This window comes from Ovis canadensis, chromosome 4, assembly GCF_042477335.2.
Source record: "Ovis canadensis isolate MfBH-ARS-UI-01 breed Bighorn chromosome 4, ARS-UI_OviCan_v2, whole genome shotgun sequence".
Lineage (NCBI taxonomy): Eukaryota > Metazoa > Chordata > Mammalia > Artiodactyla > Bovidae > Ovis > Ovis canadensis.
Genome location: NC_091248.1, coordinates 126473555 through 126487527, shown reverse-complemented (window position 1 = coordinate 126487527; position 13973 = coordinate 126473555). Strand labels below are relative to the sequence as shown.

Genomic DNA, 13973 nt, shown 5'->3' with positions numbered 1-13973 from the left:
TCAAGAGAATTCTGGACCTTCCAGATCATCTAATGCCATTACCTGGTGGGAAACTGCTCCGAGTGGATCAGAAGGTAAGAAAAGTGGCAAATGGTACAGAGAGAAAGTGGAAAGTGAAAAAAAAGCAATTATCTACTTCAGGAAAACAAAAAGCTATGACCATAGTCTATTATGATGCTTAAGCTATGACTATTTCCAGAAGTGTATGTTACAAATATAAAAATACCCAAAACATTTAAAATGATTTGTAAGTGGATTTAACCAAACTACATGGCAAATAGATGGGGAAACAATGGAAACAGTGACAGACTTTATTTTTGGGGGCTCCAAAATCACTGCAGATGGTGATTGCAGCCATGAAATTTAAAAGACGCTTGCTCCTTGGAAGAAAAGCTACGACCAACCTAGACAACATATTAAAAAACAGAGACATTACTTTGCCAACAAAGGTCTATCTAGTCAAAGCTATGGTGTTTCCAGTAGTCATGTATGGATGTGAGAGTTGTGGACTCTGAAGAAAGCTGAGCACCAAAGAATTGATGCTTTTGACCTGTGGTGTTGGAGAAGACTCTTGAGAGTCCCTTGGACTGCAAGATCAAACCACACGATCCTAAAGGAAATCAACCCTGAATATTCACTGGAGGAACTAATGCTGAAGCTGAAACTCCAATAGTTTGGCCACTGATGTGAAGAACTGACTCTCTGGAAAAGACCCTGATGCTGGGAAAGATTGAAGGCGGGAGGAGAAGGGGACGACAGAGGATGAGATGGTTGGATGGCATCACCGACTCGGATATAAGTTTGAGCAAGCTCCGTCAGTTGGTGATGGACAGGGAAGCCCGGCATGCTGCAGTCCATGGGGTCGCAAAGAGTCATATACGACTGAGTGACTGAAATGAAATGAATGACATTCTGAAAATGAAAAATATTTAATAAAAAGCAGAAAACAGTAGCTCAAGAGATGGAGTCCTCTATCGCAGCTGAAAGTCAGGGATGCCTAAGGCTGACCAATTCCAGAGGAGCAACAGCGCGCACTGTGGACACAGGTGGAGACGAGCCGTTTTGTCACGACCTTCACTCCTGTTTCGGTTCATCTGCAAGAGCTTTGTGTGTGTTAGTTGCTAAGTCGTGTCTGACTCTTTGTGACCCCAGGCACTGCAGCCTACCAGGCTTCTCTGTGCATGGGACTACCTTGGATAAAATTAAGATACCGATACTTATTCAGACAGAAAAAACATGAAACCAAATATTCTGGTGTGTTTAAGAACTTACTATATAAAGATTATTTCAAGTCAGTGGATAAAGATTATTGAATAAATGGCATTATAGCAAGGGGTGGTTCAAAAATTTCATATTCCAAAATATATTACCAGATTAAGAATTAAAATATACAAAGAGAAGCCATAAAACAAATACAAATATTTTCTTGATGGAGAAGGCCTTTTTAAGCAAAGTCCTATAAAGACTTTATCTGAAATTCTGAAACTATTTTAGTAATAACTATTTTAAACTTACTATTTTTAATAAATTGAGGTAAATTAAAACAGGGTGAAAAAAATTCATCTCTAAAGAAACATAAGGATTCCAACTGAAAATCCAAAGGCTAGAAAGAAACATGTGTTAGTAGTTTAGGGGCCAAAAACCTAAGAAACGCCTCAATCTCAGTGGTAATCAAAGAAAGTGAAGTGAAAGTGTTAGTCACTAAGCCGTGTCCGACTCTCTGCAACCCCATGGACCAAAACCTGCCAGGCTCCTCTGTCCGTGGGATACCCCAGGCAAGAGTACTGGCGTGGGCTGCATGCCCTCCTCCAGGGGAACTAAGTCATAAAACACTAAGTCACTTGAATAAATACTTCAAATAGAGAATCACAGGTTATAACATACAACCCACTGTCTCAAACTCATGACCCAGTGTGCACAAACCTTACAGTGCGCCCAAGAATCCCCACCGACTTTCTGGTTGACTGGAACAGGGTGTAACTGACATGCGCTCCTCCCCAATCCCACGCCTCCTCCCCCTCCCTAAAGGGCAAATGTCTACCAATGTTTAGCATTGCTATGAACGGTTCACACGTCACCGTGTAACAACAGGGCTTCCCTGGTGGCTCAGATGGTATAGAAACCACCTGCAATGCAGGAGACCTGGGTTCCATCCCTGGGTCGGGAAGATCCCCTGGAGATGGGAATGGCAATCCACTCCAGTATTCTTGCCTGGGGAATCCCACGGACAGAGGAGCCTGGCAGGTACAGCCCAGGGGTTGCAAAGAGCTAGACAGGACTGAGCGAGTTTCATTTAACTAAACATGTAACGATACATGCAATTATTTTACATGTTTTCAAATTTTATATTACAAAAAAATTATAACAAATTGTACATCTGCTTCTGCCATTTCTTTCTAACAACATAGTTTCAGCTAGCAGTGCAGTGGTAAAGAATCCACCCGCCAATGCAGGAGATGCAAGAGAGGCAGGTTTGCTGCCTGGGTCGGGAAGACGCCCTGGAGGAAGAACGGCAGCCCACTCCAGTGCTCTTGCCTGGAGAATCCCACGGACAGAGGAGCCTGCAGGGCTACAGTCCATGGGGCTGCAAAGAGTGGGACACGCCTGAGCACACACATGACCAGCACACGTGTAATATACTGTATAGCAGTATAGATTTGAAGTGACTTAATCCCTTCTGCTGTTGCTAGACTCCTGATGACCTTTTGGCAGGTTCCAATTTTTGCCATGATTTTTACTGTATTTTCTTTTAAATCTGATTTTCACACTGGTTCCTAATCCACCTTGAGTAAAACTGTATACAACATGAGGAAGAAAAGTGAGTATACATTTCCCTGCATAGATAACCAACAATTCAGAAATGGTCTTTCTCAATGGTCATTCATTTAGAATGATGTCAATGGACATTATAAATGGTCTTTCATTTCTCAACCATACGTATTGCTATTTCTAGAAAACTGTCCATTTCAAAAGAGGTTAAGTAGACTGCCCAGTTCAGTCTTCTTTTTTAAAAAAATGCCTACTTAATGGTCCCCCTTTTAAAATAGTCTTAACTCTGCCAGAGGCTTGTCCACTCTTTAAGGAACCAGTTTAAAATGCATTAATTTTCATCACTGTATTTATATTTCTAGTCCTTTAAACTTACTCCTTCCTTTACATTTGCTTTCTATAAATCCTTGTTTGGCTGAGTAGCTCTGTCATGTTTCCTCTTCATTCTTTTTAATATAAGCCGTAAGTAGACTTCCTGCTCTTCACCCCTCTGGGTGTATCACTTAAGTCTGGTATTTTCTTTTATCAGTTATTATTTATTTTTTCCCATTACTACTTAACTTGACAGAGTTTAGAATTTAGACTTCAACAGTATTTTTTTTAACCTTAAAAAAAAAACTTAATTTCATGCTAAAATTAATCAGAGAATGTTACCTTTTGGGTGGTTTCTTTAAAATTTGATGAGACTTATAGGTGAATACGTGATGATTTGCTTTACACATGCTTGAGAAAATGTTCACTCTCTAACTTGGACACAACAGCTTGTTACAGCAAGCTGGTCAGTTTTGTTTTTCCAATCATCTATATTGTCAATGACTTGTCTGTTTATTAATTACTGAGAAAATTTTACTGAAATCCCTCTCTCTATTCAGTTACGGGCTTGCCAATCAAGTCTCATAATTCTCTAAAATATTTGTCATATATTTTGAGGTCCTGTTAATTAGCATACAAAATTGGAATTATATTACTAGTGACTTGTTCTTTTTATCATTAGGAAGTAACCACATTTATTCTTAACAACGGGGTCTTAAGAATCTATCATATCTGATGTTAACATGGGTTTTCCTATTCTTTGCTTAGCATTTCTCTCAAGTACCTGTATTCCACCTCTATTTTCAACTTTTATGTATCTATGTTTTGGCTTATCTACTGCAAATCACCACAGTAAAATTTACCTTTAAAAAAGAAACTGTTTCTTCAGTCACTCAGCTCAGTCGTGTCTGACTCTCTGCGACCCCGTGAACCACAGCACGCCAGGCCTCCCTGTCCCTCACCAAGTCCTAGAGTCCACCCAAACCCATGTCCATTGAGTCAGTGATGCCATCCAACCATCTCATCCTCCGTTGTCCCCTTCTCCTCCTGCCCCCAATCCTTCCCAGCATCAGGGTCTTTTCAAATGAGTCAGCTGTTTCAGCTTCAACATCAGTCCCTCCAATGAACACCCAGGACTTGGTTTTAAACGTATACTGTTTTTATACTGATACACGGATTAATCTCTACCATCTTGTCTTGCATTTCCTGTTTTCATCATTGTTCTCTAAGCTTCTCCTTTCCTCCACTTTCCCCTGTACTGGATCACTAGCTTCTTTATTCTGCGGTGGCTCTTCTCTTATGCTAGAGTTGCACATCGTATCCATACGCTTGTGACAGGACCTTAAAATCTGACATGCACAGTATTTAGCTTTCACCAATTCTGGTAAATTCTTGGGTTATTTCCTCTTCAAACATTTCTGAGCTACGTTCAATTTTTTCCTGGAGGTTTCACAACCACATGTATGTTGACCATTTTTATTTCAGCTCCATATCTCAATTTATGTCCGTTACATCCATCACTTTATCTTTGTTCAAACTTTTATAATTTTTCTTGATCTACCTATTACATTGGGTTAGGTGATTTTCTTTCAACAATGAAAAATCTATCTTTAATAACTTTATTTTACATTTGCAGAAGTTCCCCACTTCTTTAAAATGATGTCTTATTTCCATAGTGTTTTGTCCCTTTATACTCTGGACTCTTTTATCACTAATTGTTTTCAATACACTTGGAAGTGCTCTCTAAAGGCCCTTCTGTTGGTAGTTCCTGAGGCTCCAGTTCTGCTGTTTGGTCTATATGCTGACTTGCTCATGTGGACCAAGACTCTCACTTAAACTTTTTTTTAACTCCCTTTCACATTTCAAACACCAGTTCTAGGTGTTTGGTTCCAGGGAACTTTTTAGGTTACCTAGTTCAGACTGATCTCTATTTCTTGGCAATATATCAATCTCTAGCTATTAGATTAACAAAGGTCTTAAAAACAGTCAAACAAGTGCAGGAACAGGGAGCATCTATTCACTGGGGTCAGAGCTCAAACTGCCACATATTTTTCTGGACTAAAATGTGCAAATATTCAAAAACCTTCACGTGCATTCTTTTTGATACAGTCATTATCCTCACAAGCATTTACTGTACAGAAATTATCATGGAAGTATACAATTACTTTAGTTAGCAAACTATGACAGCAATGCTGAAGATGGTAAAAAAAAAAAATCTGTAACATCCTATTTGTCAAACACAAAGACTTAGTTACATATATTGTTGGATCCTGAGGATATAATATGCAGCTGTTTTTAACACTGTCACAGGATACAGAATGGTTATAAAAACAGTAATATATGTACCAAATTCACATATCTGGAGTCAAATCCAAGACTCCACTCAGGATATGCATCATATTAAGTAACACTAGGAAAATACTGCCAATTATAATCTAACACAATGCATTCTTAGGTGGAATTTTTATATTCACCTCCTGAAAGATCAGTGGTTTAGACGTGAAACGATGTATCACAACATTCTTATAAGCAAATAAAGAAAAGTTAAATAAACTGGTTGACTCATTCTTAAAGGCCTTACACAGCCTCGCTCCTCTGGACCTGTGCGCCCTGAAGGTGGTGCGTGTCTCCCACACAAGGTCCCCCTCTGGACACGGAGAGTGACAGCCCCCGGAGAGACGTCCACAGCCCCGCACCGGCTTTTCCTAATCTGCTCTCATCGTTTTGTAAGTTTTGAACCTGAGCTTGCTTGATATTAAAAGGGTTTCTTCTTTGGGGGCAGATTCTTCCCATGGTCCTTAATGGTTTGCAGACTAAGAACAAGGCGGGGCTGGGGGTTCGGGGCGGGGGTGAAGCCTGCAGAGTATGCAGAGTATCCAGAGTATGCCCGGCTCTGGAAGCAATAGGCATGGCACATCCAGATATCAAGACGGAGAGATGCTAACAAGATAATAAGTGGAAAGAGCTTAACTTAGAAATAACGAGCATTTCAGTATATGGTTCCTTTGGACATATAAAGTTTACGTATCTCTTCAGGTAGGGACTTCCCTGTGACTCAGATGGTAAAGTGTCTGCCTACAGTGCAGGAGGCCTGGGTTCAATCCCTGGGTCAGGAAGATCCCCTAGAGAAGGAAATGGCACCCCACTCCAGTACTCTTGCCTGGAAAATCCCATGGACAGAGAAGTGCAGTAGGCTACAGTCCATGGGGTCGCAAAGAGTCGGACACGACTGAGTGACTTCACTTCTTCAGGTATCAAAGAGCCATTCTTTGGGGAAAGCAGGGCTAGGGTATTTAACAACTTCTAACCACAAAATTCTTTCTTCTTCACAAAGTATTCTCTGTGCACAGAACATGCTCTCACCCCACCGTTATTTCCTTTTAGCCTCACCTCCTCAGAGGACCTTGAAACAAGGCAAGGAGCCCTGGGCCTCACAGAACAGACTGAAAGGAAAATTTTAATTGGGGGTGGGGTGGGGGGAGGTGCTCTTAAACGCTCTTTTAAAATTTCTACCCAGAGTTCAACTCCACTTTCATTCCCAAATTAACATCATACTCATCATTAACCAACCAGGCATGGAAAACATGAGGCAGTGCTAACTAGTATTCTTCAAAAAGGAAGGCAAAATAGGGTAATTTCAGATAAAATAAAATCAGGAGCGTTCATGTAGTACAGACTTAAATTCTAGGTACAGAGGAATTCATACCAGGTTAAATCCTGGATCTTTAGAAAAGAATGAAGAGCATCAGAAATAATAAATAGCTGTGCAAATATAAAAGACTATTTTCCTTAATTCTTTAAAAAACGAAGAATGATTTAAAACTAACATTTATAATACTGTCTTGAGGGTCTTTAAGACTTAAGGACACCAATCCTATAGATCAGGGCCCTACCTTATGACCTCATTTAATCTTAAGTATTTCCCTAAAGATCCCATCTAAACACTGCAAAACTGGGGTCGGGGCTTCAACATGTGAATTTTCGGACATAAGCTTCAGTCCACGTATCAAGCATGATTACATTACATGAAATGTTCAGAACTGACAAATCTACAGACAGAAAGGAGATCAGCAGGGAGGCAGGGGACTAAGGAAGGAACAGCTCAAGGGTACAGGGTTTCTTTCTGAGATGAGAATGCTCTAAAATGTGATGATTGAATATACCTGTGAATATACTGAAAATGATTGAAACGAACATTTTAAATGGATGAATTGTATGGCATGTGAATTATATCTCAAAAAGACTGCTTTTAAAAAATTCAACACAATACCAATTGTAATCCAGTGATTTTTAGGGCAGAAATTGACAAACTGAAAATAAAACTTATTATAGAGAAATGCAAAGGAATTAGAATAGTCAAAAAATCCTGAGGTAGGAGAACAAAGTTGGAAGACTTATACTATCTGACTTCAAGAATTTTCATAATGCTACAGTAAGAAATTATAAAAAATGAAAACAGCAACCAATAATCCCACATGAATATAGATGCAACCATACTTTGCAAAATATAAACAAATCAAAGTAGTAATACATTCTCCCTTTACACTGGTCACATTTCAATGAAACAATTTTAGTAATAAAACCACATTTACACTGGCAGTTTTAACAACGGCACCAAACTGCCCCTGGGGGGGAAACAAATGATGCTGGAATAACTGCAGAGCCACCTGGTGGAAAGAGCAACCTCCAGCCCCACCTCACACCACACACAAAGACCTAAATGGAAAAGCCCAACCACAAAGCTTCCAGAGGAAAACACAGTATCTTTGTGATCCAGACAAAGGTTTCTCATAGGTCACAGAAGATAACTCTAAAGGAAAATAAACAAATTAGGTTTCCTCAAAATAAACTACCTGCTCACTCAAAAACACCATTAAGAAAAGGAATAGCAAGCCTGAGACTGGGAGGAAATATCAGCAAGACATGTCTGAGAAAACGCTGGCCTCCTAAACAGAGAACTCCTACAACTCAAAAATAAAAAGCATATTAATCCCCCCAAAAAGCCCCCAAGACTCAGATACTTTACAAAAGACAACATACAAATGGTACACTGGCATATGAAAATGACTCAACTTCATTAATCACTGGGGAAATGCAAATAAAAACCATGAAGTACCATGACACACACTTCCAGAACGGCTGAAATGAGAGAGAATGACGTTCCGAGCAGGCGTCGGCAATATTGTGGGGCAACTAGAATTCACAAACATTGCTCGCATGAATTCAAAATGATACAGCCACTTTGGAAAAACAGTTGGTCAGTTTCTTACACAGTCAAACATACCATTAATACACAATGCAGCAATTCCACTGCTCTGTTGGCCCAAGAGATATAAAAGCATCTCCCCAAAAGATCTCCACTTAGATATAGTTTTTCCCCCTGCTATAGCAAAAAAAAGGGAAACAGCCCAGGTATCTATCATTAGAAGAATGAATCAAGAAGCTGTGGTATTCAAACAATGGAATATGACTCAGCAAAAGGGAAAGAAAACTACTGCCACTTAGATAACACGGATAAATCTCAAAAACGCCCTGAATGAAAGCAGCCTTACATGAAGGGGAACATACTCTCTATTGCCCTTTGGATGAACTCCTGGGAACTGCCAAACTAATCTATGGTAGCTGCTGTAGGGGAGGCCAGGATGCCCTGGGAAGCATTAAGGAACCTTCCACAGGGATGAAGACACCCTCTATCTGGGTAGGCTTTTGGGTTCCTTCGGCAAATGTGCTAGACAACGCTTCTCGACTGGAAACTATAAACAAATTTCAAATACTAATGATGTACATGCTCAAGCATTTAGTGAGAAGTGTATTGTTGTCTATAGCTTACTCTGAAACACACAAAATAAAATGGATGGATGGATATACGGATTCAGGGTAGACAGATACGTGATTGAGCAAGTCCAGTAAAATGGGTCTTCACTGTAAAATTCTTTTGACTTCTTTGTCTGTCTGAAATTTTTTTATGATAAAAGGTTGAAAACTCCAAGACAGAAAATAACATGTAAAAACCTTCAAAGCAAAACATAAAAAACCTAAACTTCTGATGTCTGCTGTTGTTGCTGAGTTGCTAAGTTGTACCCAACTCTTTTGTGACCCTAAGGACGGTAGCCCACCAGGCTCCTCTGTCCATGGGATTTCTCAGGTAAGAATACTGGAATGGGTTGTCATTTCTTCCTCCAAGGCATCTTCCCGACACAGGGATCAAACCCACGTCTCCTGCGTTGGCAGGCGGATTCTTTACCACAGAGCAGCCAGGGAAGCCCAATTAGCTAAAGACAATTAGAAATGCTTTACTACCTAAAACCAGAAGCAAAGCTACAGAGCCAGTCATGTATCTACTACTGAGCAAATGCCTACGTACCACTTTGGTCCTCTTATTATTTTTCTTTATTAAGACTTACTCTAACGGTGCTCTTAACTGTGTTGTGATAAACTGATGGCCTAAGACAGGCTGCTAGGCTCCAACTACCTCAGTACTCGAGCTGCTAAACTATGCTCACTTCCCCTGACTGTGCCTCTTCCATGTGTGTGCGCTCAGTCGTGCCCAGCTCTTTGCAACCCCATGGACTGCAGCCCGCCAGGCTCCTCTGTCCACAGAATTTTCCAGGTAAGATTACTGGAGTGGGTTGCCATGTCCTCCTCCAGGGGATCTTCCCTATCCAGGGATCAAACTTGAGTCTCCTGAGTCTCCTATATTGGCAGGCAGATGCTTTACCATTGAGCCACCAGGGAAGCCCTCTTCATAAGGACGAGCTACTCTTGGGAACTGACTGCTCTCTGCACCTTCCCAGCAGTGCTAATCCAGGAACTCTGTCCTGCTCTCACATTCAACCCACAGGCTGCTGGCTCTCTCTTAATTCTATGTGCATAGAAACTTCATGGTTTTGTCTGCAGGATCCATCTTTTCTTCCTGATTATCTTCAGCACTAGTGATTTAACATCTTCACTTCTGGGAAGTTATTTTATACTCTCTAAGAACACTATTATAAATTCAAAAACTCTTCTCTCCATGTTTTTCTTTAGAATTTCTAACAGTCAGATAGTGGGCCTCCTGGCTTGCTTCTGTTCGCAAAGCTACTTGCCCTCGTATCTTTCCTTTTTAATGTCCTTCAGGGTCTTCTATTACTATTCTTTTTAAAACCTGAGTCGCCACTGCAAATGTGAGTTCTCTTCTCACAGTGTCCTGTTCCTAACTTACTGCCATGAGGAGATTCTCATCTCAGACTTTGTGACTAACATTCAAAAATGTTACTTCTAAACACATTTTCTTCTTTTCCCTGTATTGTCAGTTTCTTCCTGTTCTCTTTCATTCTATGCCTATTCTGTTCTTTCATACAACTATTAATCCTTAGTACTCATAATGATAAGGCACTAAAAAACCAACTGAGAACACCACTGGCATGAGGGAGGCTGGTGGGCCATAGTTCTGCACGGCTCACCTTTTGTGTCGACAAATGCATTATTTTTCAGGCTGTTCAGTTTTCCCAGAGAACTGTTCTGTCCCTAGCATCACCAGCAGTGTTCTGGTACAGCATGATGGACCAGTCACTCTAAATGCTAACTTCTTATCACAGCCACGGTTGTTAGTTCCTATTTATCCCAACTTCTGCTAGGCCTCCCGTTTGCAAATTAATGCAATTAATGCCCACTCAATGTGTCCTAAACAGAAGCAGCGAGTCTTCTGCCTGGGATACAGGCTCTCAGCTGTCGGGAGTTCCACACTCGAGGAGAGGGACGTGACAGGCTCTAGGTCTGCAGACTCGGGGGCTATCGCTCACCTCCCCGCACCACCTCTCACCCCTCCACCTTCTGCCAGGCCGGAGCCTTCAGGCTCTGAGCTTCTCCGGCCTACAGGGCCGGCGGGGCTGTGGCTGGCACCTTCCTCGGGGACATTCCCTCTAAGGCGAGGCTTCCTACACCCCAGGGACCAGTGCGGCGACTCAGTCTGCTTTGCATTAAATAAAAAGAACAAACAAACAAATGGTTAAATTTCTCATCTAAGCTCTCTTCCATTCTTTGTCTTCACTGATTTAAAATGATTTTATTATGATCATTTTAGTGATGCCACCAATGGGAAAGTCAAAACAAATTTCACCTTCAGCCAGAAGCCCAGAAATCTGCTCCTTTTGTTTCCTGTTTCCATCACCACTACCCTAGTTCAGAACTTGCACAACATCGCGCTTGGATTGCCAAGACCAAGCTGGTCTTCCTGTGCCTTTGATCTCTTTCCGGTTTTAACTCCATTTGGCTTCCAGATTCATCCTCCTCAAGTCACGGATTCTTAAGTCATATGTCCATCCCTGTGGACCTACACTGCTTTCAAAAAATAACAGTAACAAACACATTACCTGGTCTGCAAGGTTCACCACAATCTGGAGTCGTTCTGTGTCAAAGCCAGTGAAACTAAGTCCTGTGGCCAGCCTGATAGCATCTACTCCTGGCCAGCCTCGTGTCCTCTCGTGGTGCCACTTCCCACTTTCACATCCATCTTTCCCCCTCAAGCAAAACTCTGCAAGGCTTTCTCCCTTTTCTCATTTTTTCCTCCTTATTTATATTCCTCTTTTGAGGTTCACTTAGCTTTCACTAGTTCTTGAAGCCTTCCAACTTCAATAGTGTCAGCGTCTTTCTCCCTTCTCTGAGCATCTCCTCTGCAATAATAGCTTTCTGTATTGCCCATCATCAAAGACTTTCCAATTAATGAAATGAGACTATTAAATATTGCATCACATACACATACACACCCTTCCACTGCTTTAAAGCATTTGAGATAGCTTATAATAGCTGAAAGAAAGTGAAAGTCGTGCAGTTGAATTCTCCAGGCCAGAATACTGGAGTGGGTAGCCTTTTCCTTCTCCAAGGGATCTTCCCAAGCCAGGGATAGAACCCAGGTCTCCTGCATTGCAGGCAGATTCCCATCTGAGCCAACTGGGAAGCCCTATAATACTTGAAACACCACAGAAAAAGGAAAAATACAAGCCAGAATATTATCTATAGAACATAAAAATAAAACAGAACACAAAATTAACAATAACTAAGTCAGAACCCTAAAATTAAACAGATGACCTAACTATGAACAATCCGAAATAAACATATTTTGCATCCAGGCTGCTACGTGCCAAAATTAATTTTGGTTTCAGAGTATTTATCTTCAGCATGTCTAATAGCATTTATGTAACAGAACCAATGGTTAAGGCAACCCCACAGCTAACTAACGTGCAAATGCTATCAAAGGAATCAAGGAGAATGCGTTTCTCTATGGTCTTCAACAAAGACGTTTGTTTCTAGAGCAGACAGGAACAATTCTGGGTGGTGAGACAGCCGCAGAAAACAATATTGCGTCAAGACTGGCCCTCACACTCCGGGGAGGATTCAGAGCAAGTTCCCTGCAGGACCGATGACCAGGGGACCATCCCAGGCACATGGTTGCTAAAACCTGGGAAAGGGTGTTAAAGTATATTTCTAAGCTGCACACAAACTCTCTTTTTCTGTATATGTGTGTGTAAGTAACACGCAGACAGACAGACATGACCGAGACAGCACTGGAGAGACTCGATGGGGGGAAGGGGTGAGGGTGGTGTGTGGCTGAGAAGATGTGTGCTTTCCACTGTGCGCCTTGTTAGTCTAGGTTTACAACAGGATTATGTATCTAAAATCAAAAATTACATAGCAGAAAGCCCCCACGGCGATCTACTCTCAAGCCCATGCAGTTTTTCCTATAAGCAAGATTTGGGCCATAAAATGGGCAGTTGTGCCTGACTGTGCAAAGCTTCAGCCCAAAGCCTAGCTGCTCCTCATCTGAGAAGCTGGCCTGGGGACCCTGAGGAGGAAACGGGGGCAAGCAAACAGAAGCCTCCTTCGGGAGTCAGTGGGCTGGCTGCTTTACACTAGGGCAGTGAAGCCTGACAAGGCCACGCTGCTGACCTTTAAAACGCTGACCTTGTTTTCAAAAGGTTCCCTGAAGGGTTCCTTTGGCACCGCAGCCAGACTGGGACAGTGAGTGGGGCCCGAGGCAGACACCTGGGGTCTCTGCCCACACTCAGCCATTAAGGGCAGAGCCTGGGCCTGCCTCTGAAACAGGCACATGACTCTTCTGCATCCCACAACTGCTCCATCGTTCACCAAAACACACTCTTTGCGTGACTGGTAGGGACAAGTCACCGTGAAAGGGGTCAAGTGACAGGCAAAGCTCCAGGCAGACATCGCCTGGGTGCCCGCCCCGCCTTGGGCATCCAGGCACTCTGTGTGACCACACGCCGTCCCTGGCTGTGATGCCCAGGGCGCCTGTGAACACTTTATGACTGGGCACTGGCCGCCACTGTCTGTTACCAGAGAGCACCAGCCTGACAACATAAAGTCGACACATCTGGGGAATCAATCTGTGACTTTCAGTTCCTACCAAACTCAAGCCATTTTCCCTCTGAACAGAACCAGTTTCTGCGACCCCTTCTCATCCAGGTGAACTTACAGTGGAAATCTGAGCAGCTGCCTGTGTCAACATCATTTGCAAGGGCTCTGCACTACAAGCTGTGTCCAAACGTCCCAGCTGCAGCCACCGGCAGGCCCGCCGCCCGCCACCCACCCTACACTGTCGTCTGCAAAGCTACTAAAGAGTCAAGTTCTCTCTGGGCTGTGGCAGGTACGGCTCTGAAAAGGAATATCCCAAGTGAAGCAAATAAATCCACATTTATTTCAAAGGCAAAAACTGCACGCAACAGCTTGTGATTAACCACAAAATTTGTTTTAACAAAGCTCAAAGTGCTCTGAGTATACACACCATGAATCAAATTTAGAAGAAGAAAGCTCAACATACCATGTTTACACTAATAAAACCCCCAAAATTGCCTCCAGAGACAACTACGCGATATGATTACTGAGTTGGCCAAAAGGTT

The 13973-nt window shown here is 42.2% G+C and overlaps 1 protein-coding gene across 4 annotated transcripts in view; it reads right to left on the bottom strand.

Annotated features, from left to right (window-relative positions):
- CUL1 (cullin 1) overlaps positions 1–13973 on the bottom strand; it is an 88933-nt gene that overhangs the window by 33396 nt on the left and 41564 nt on the right. The window lies entirely within an intron of this gene.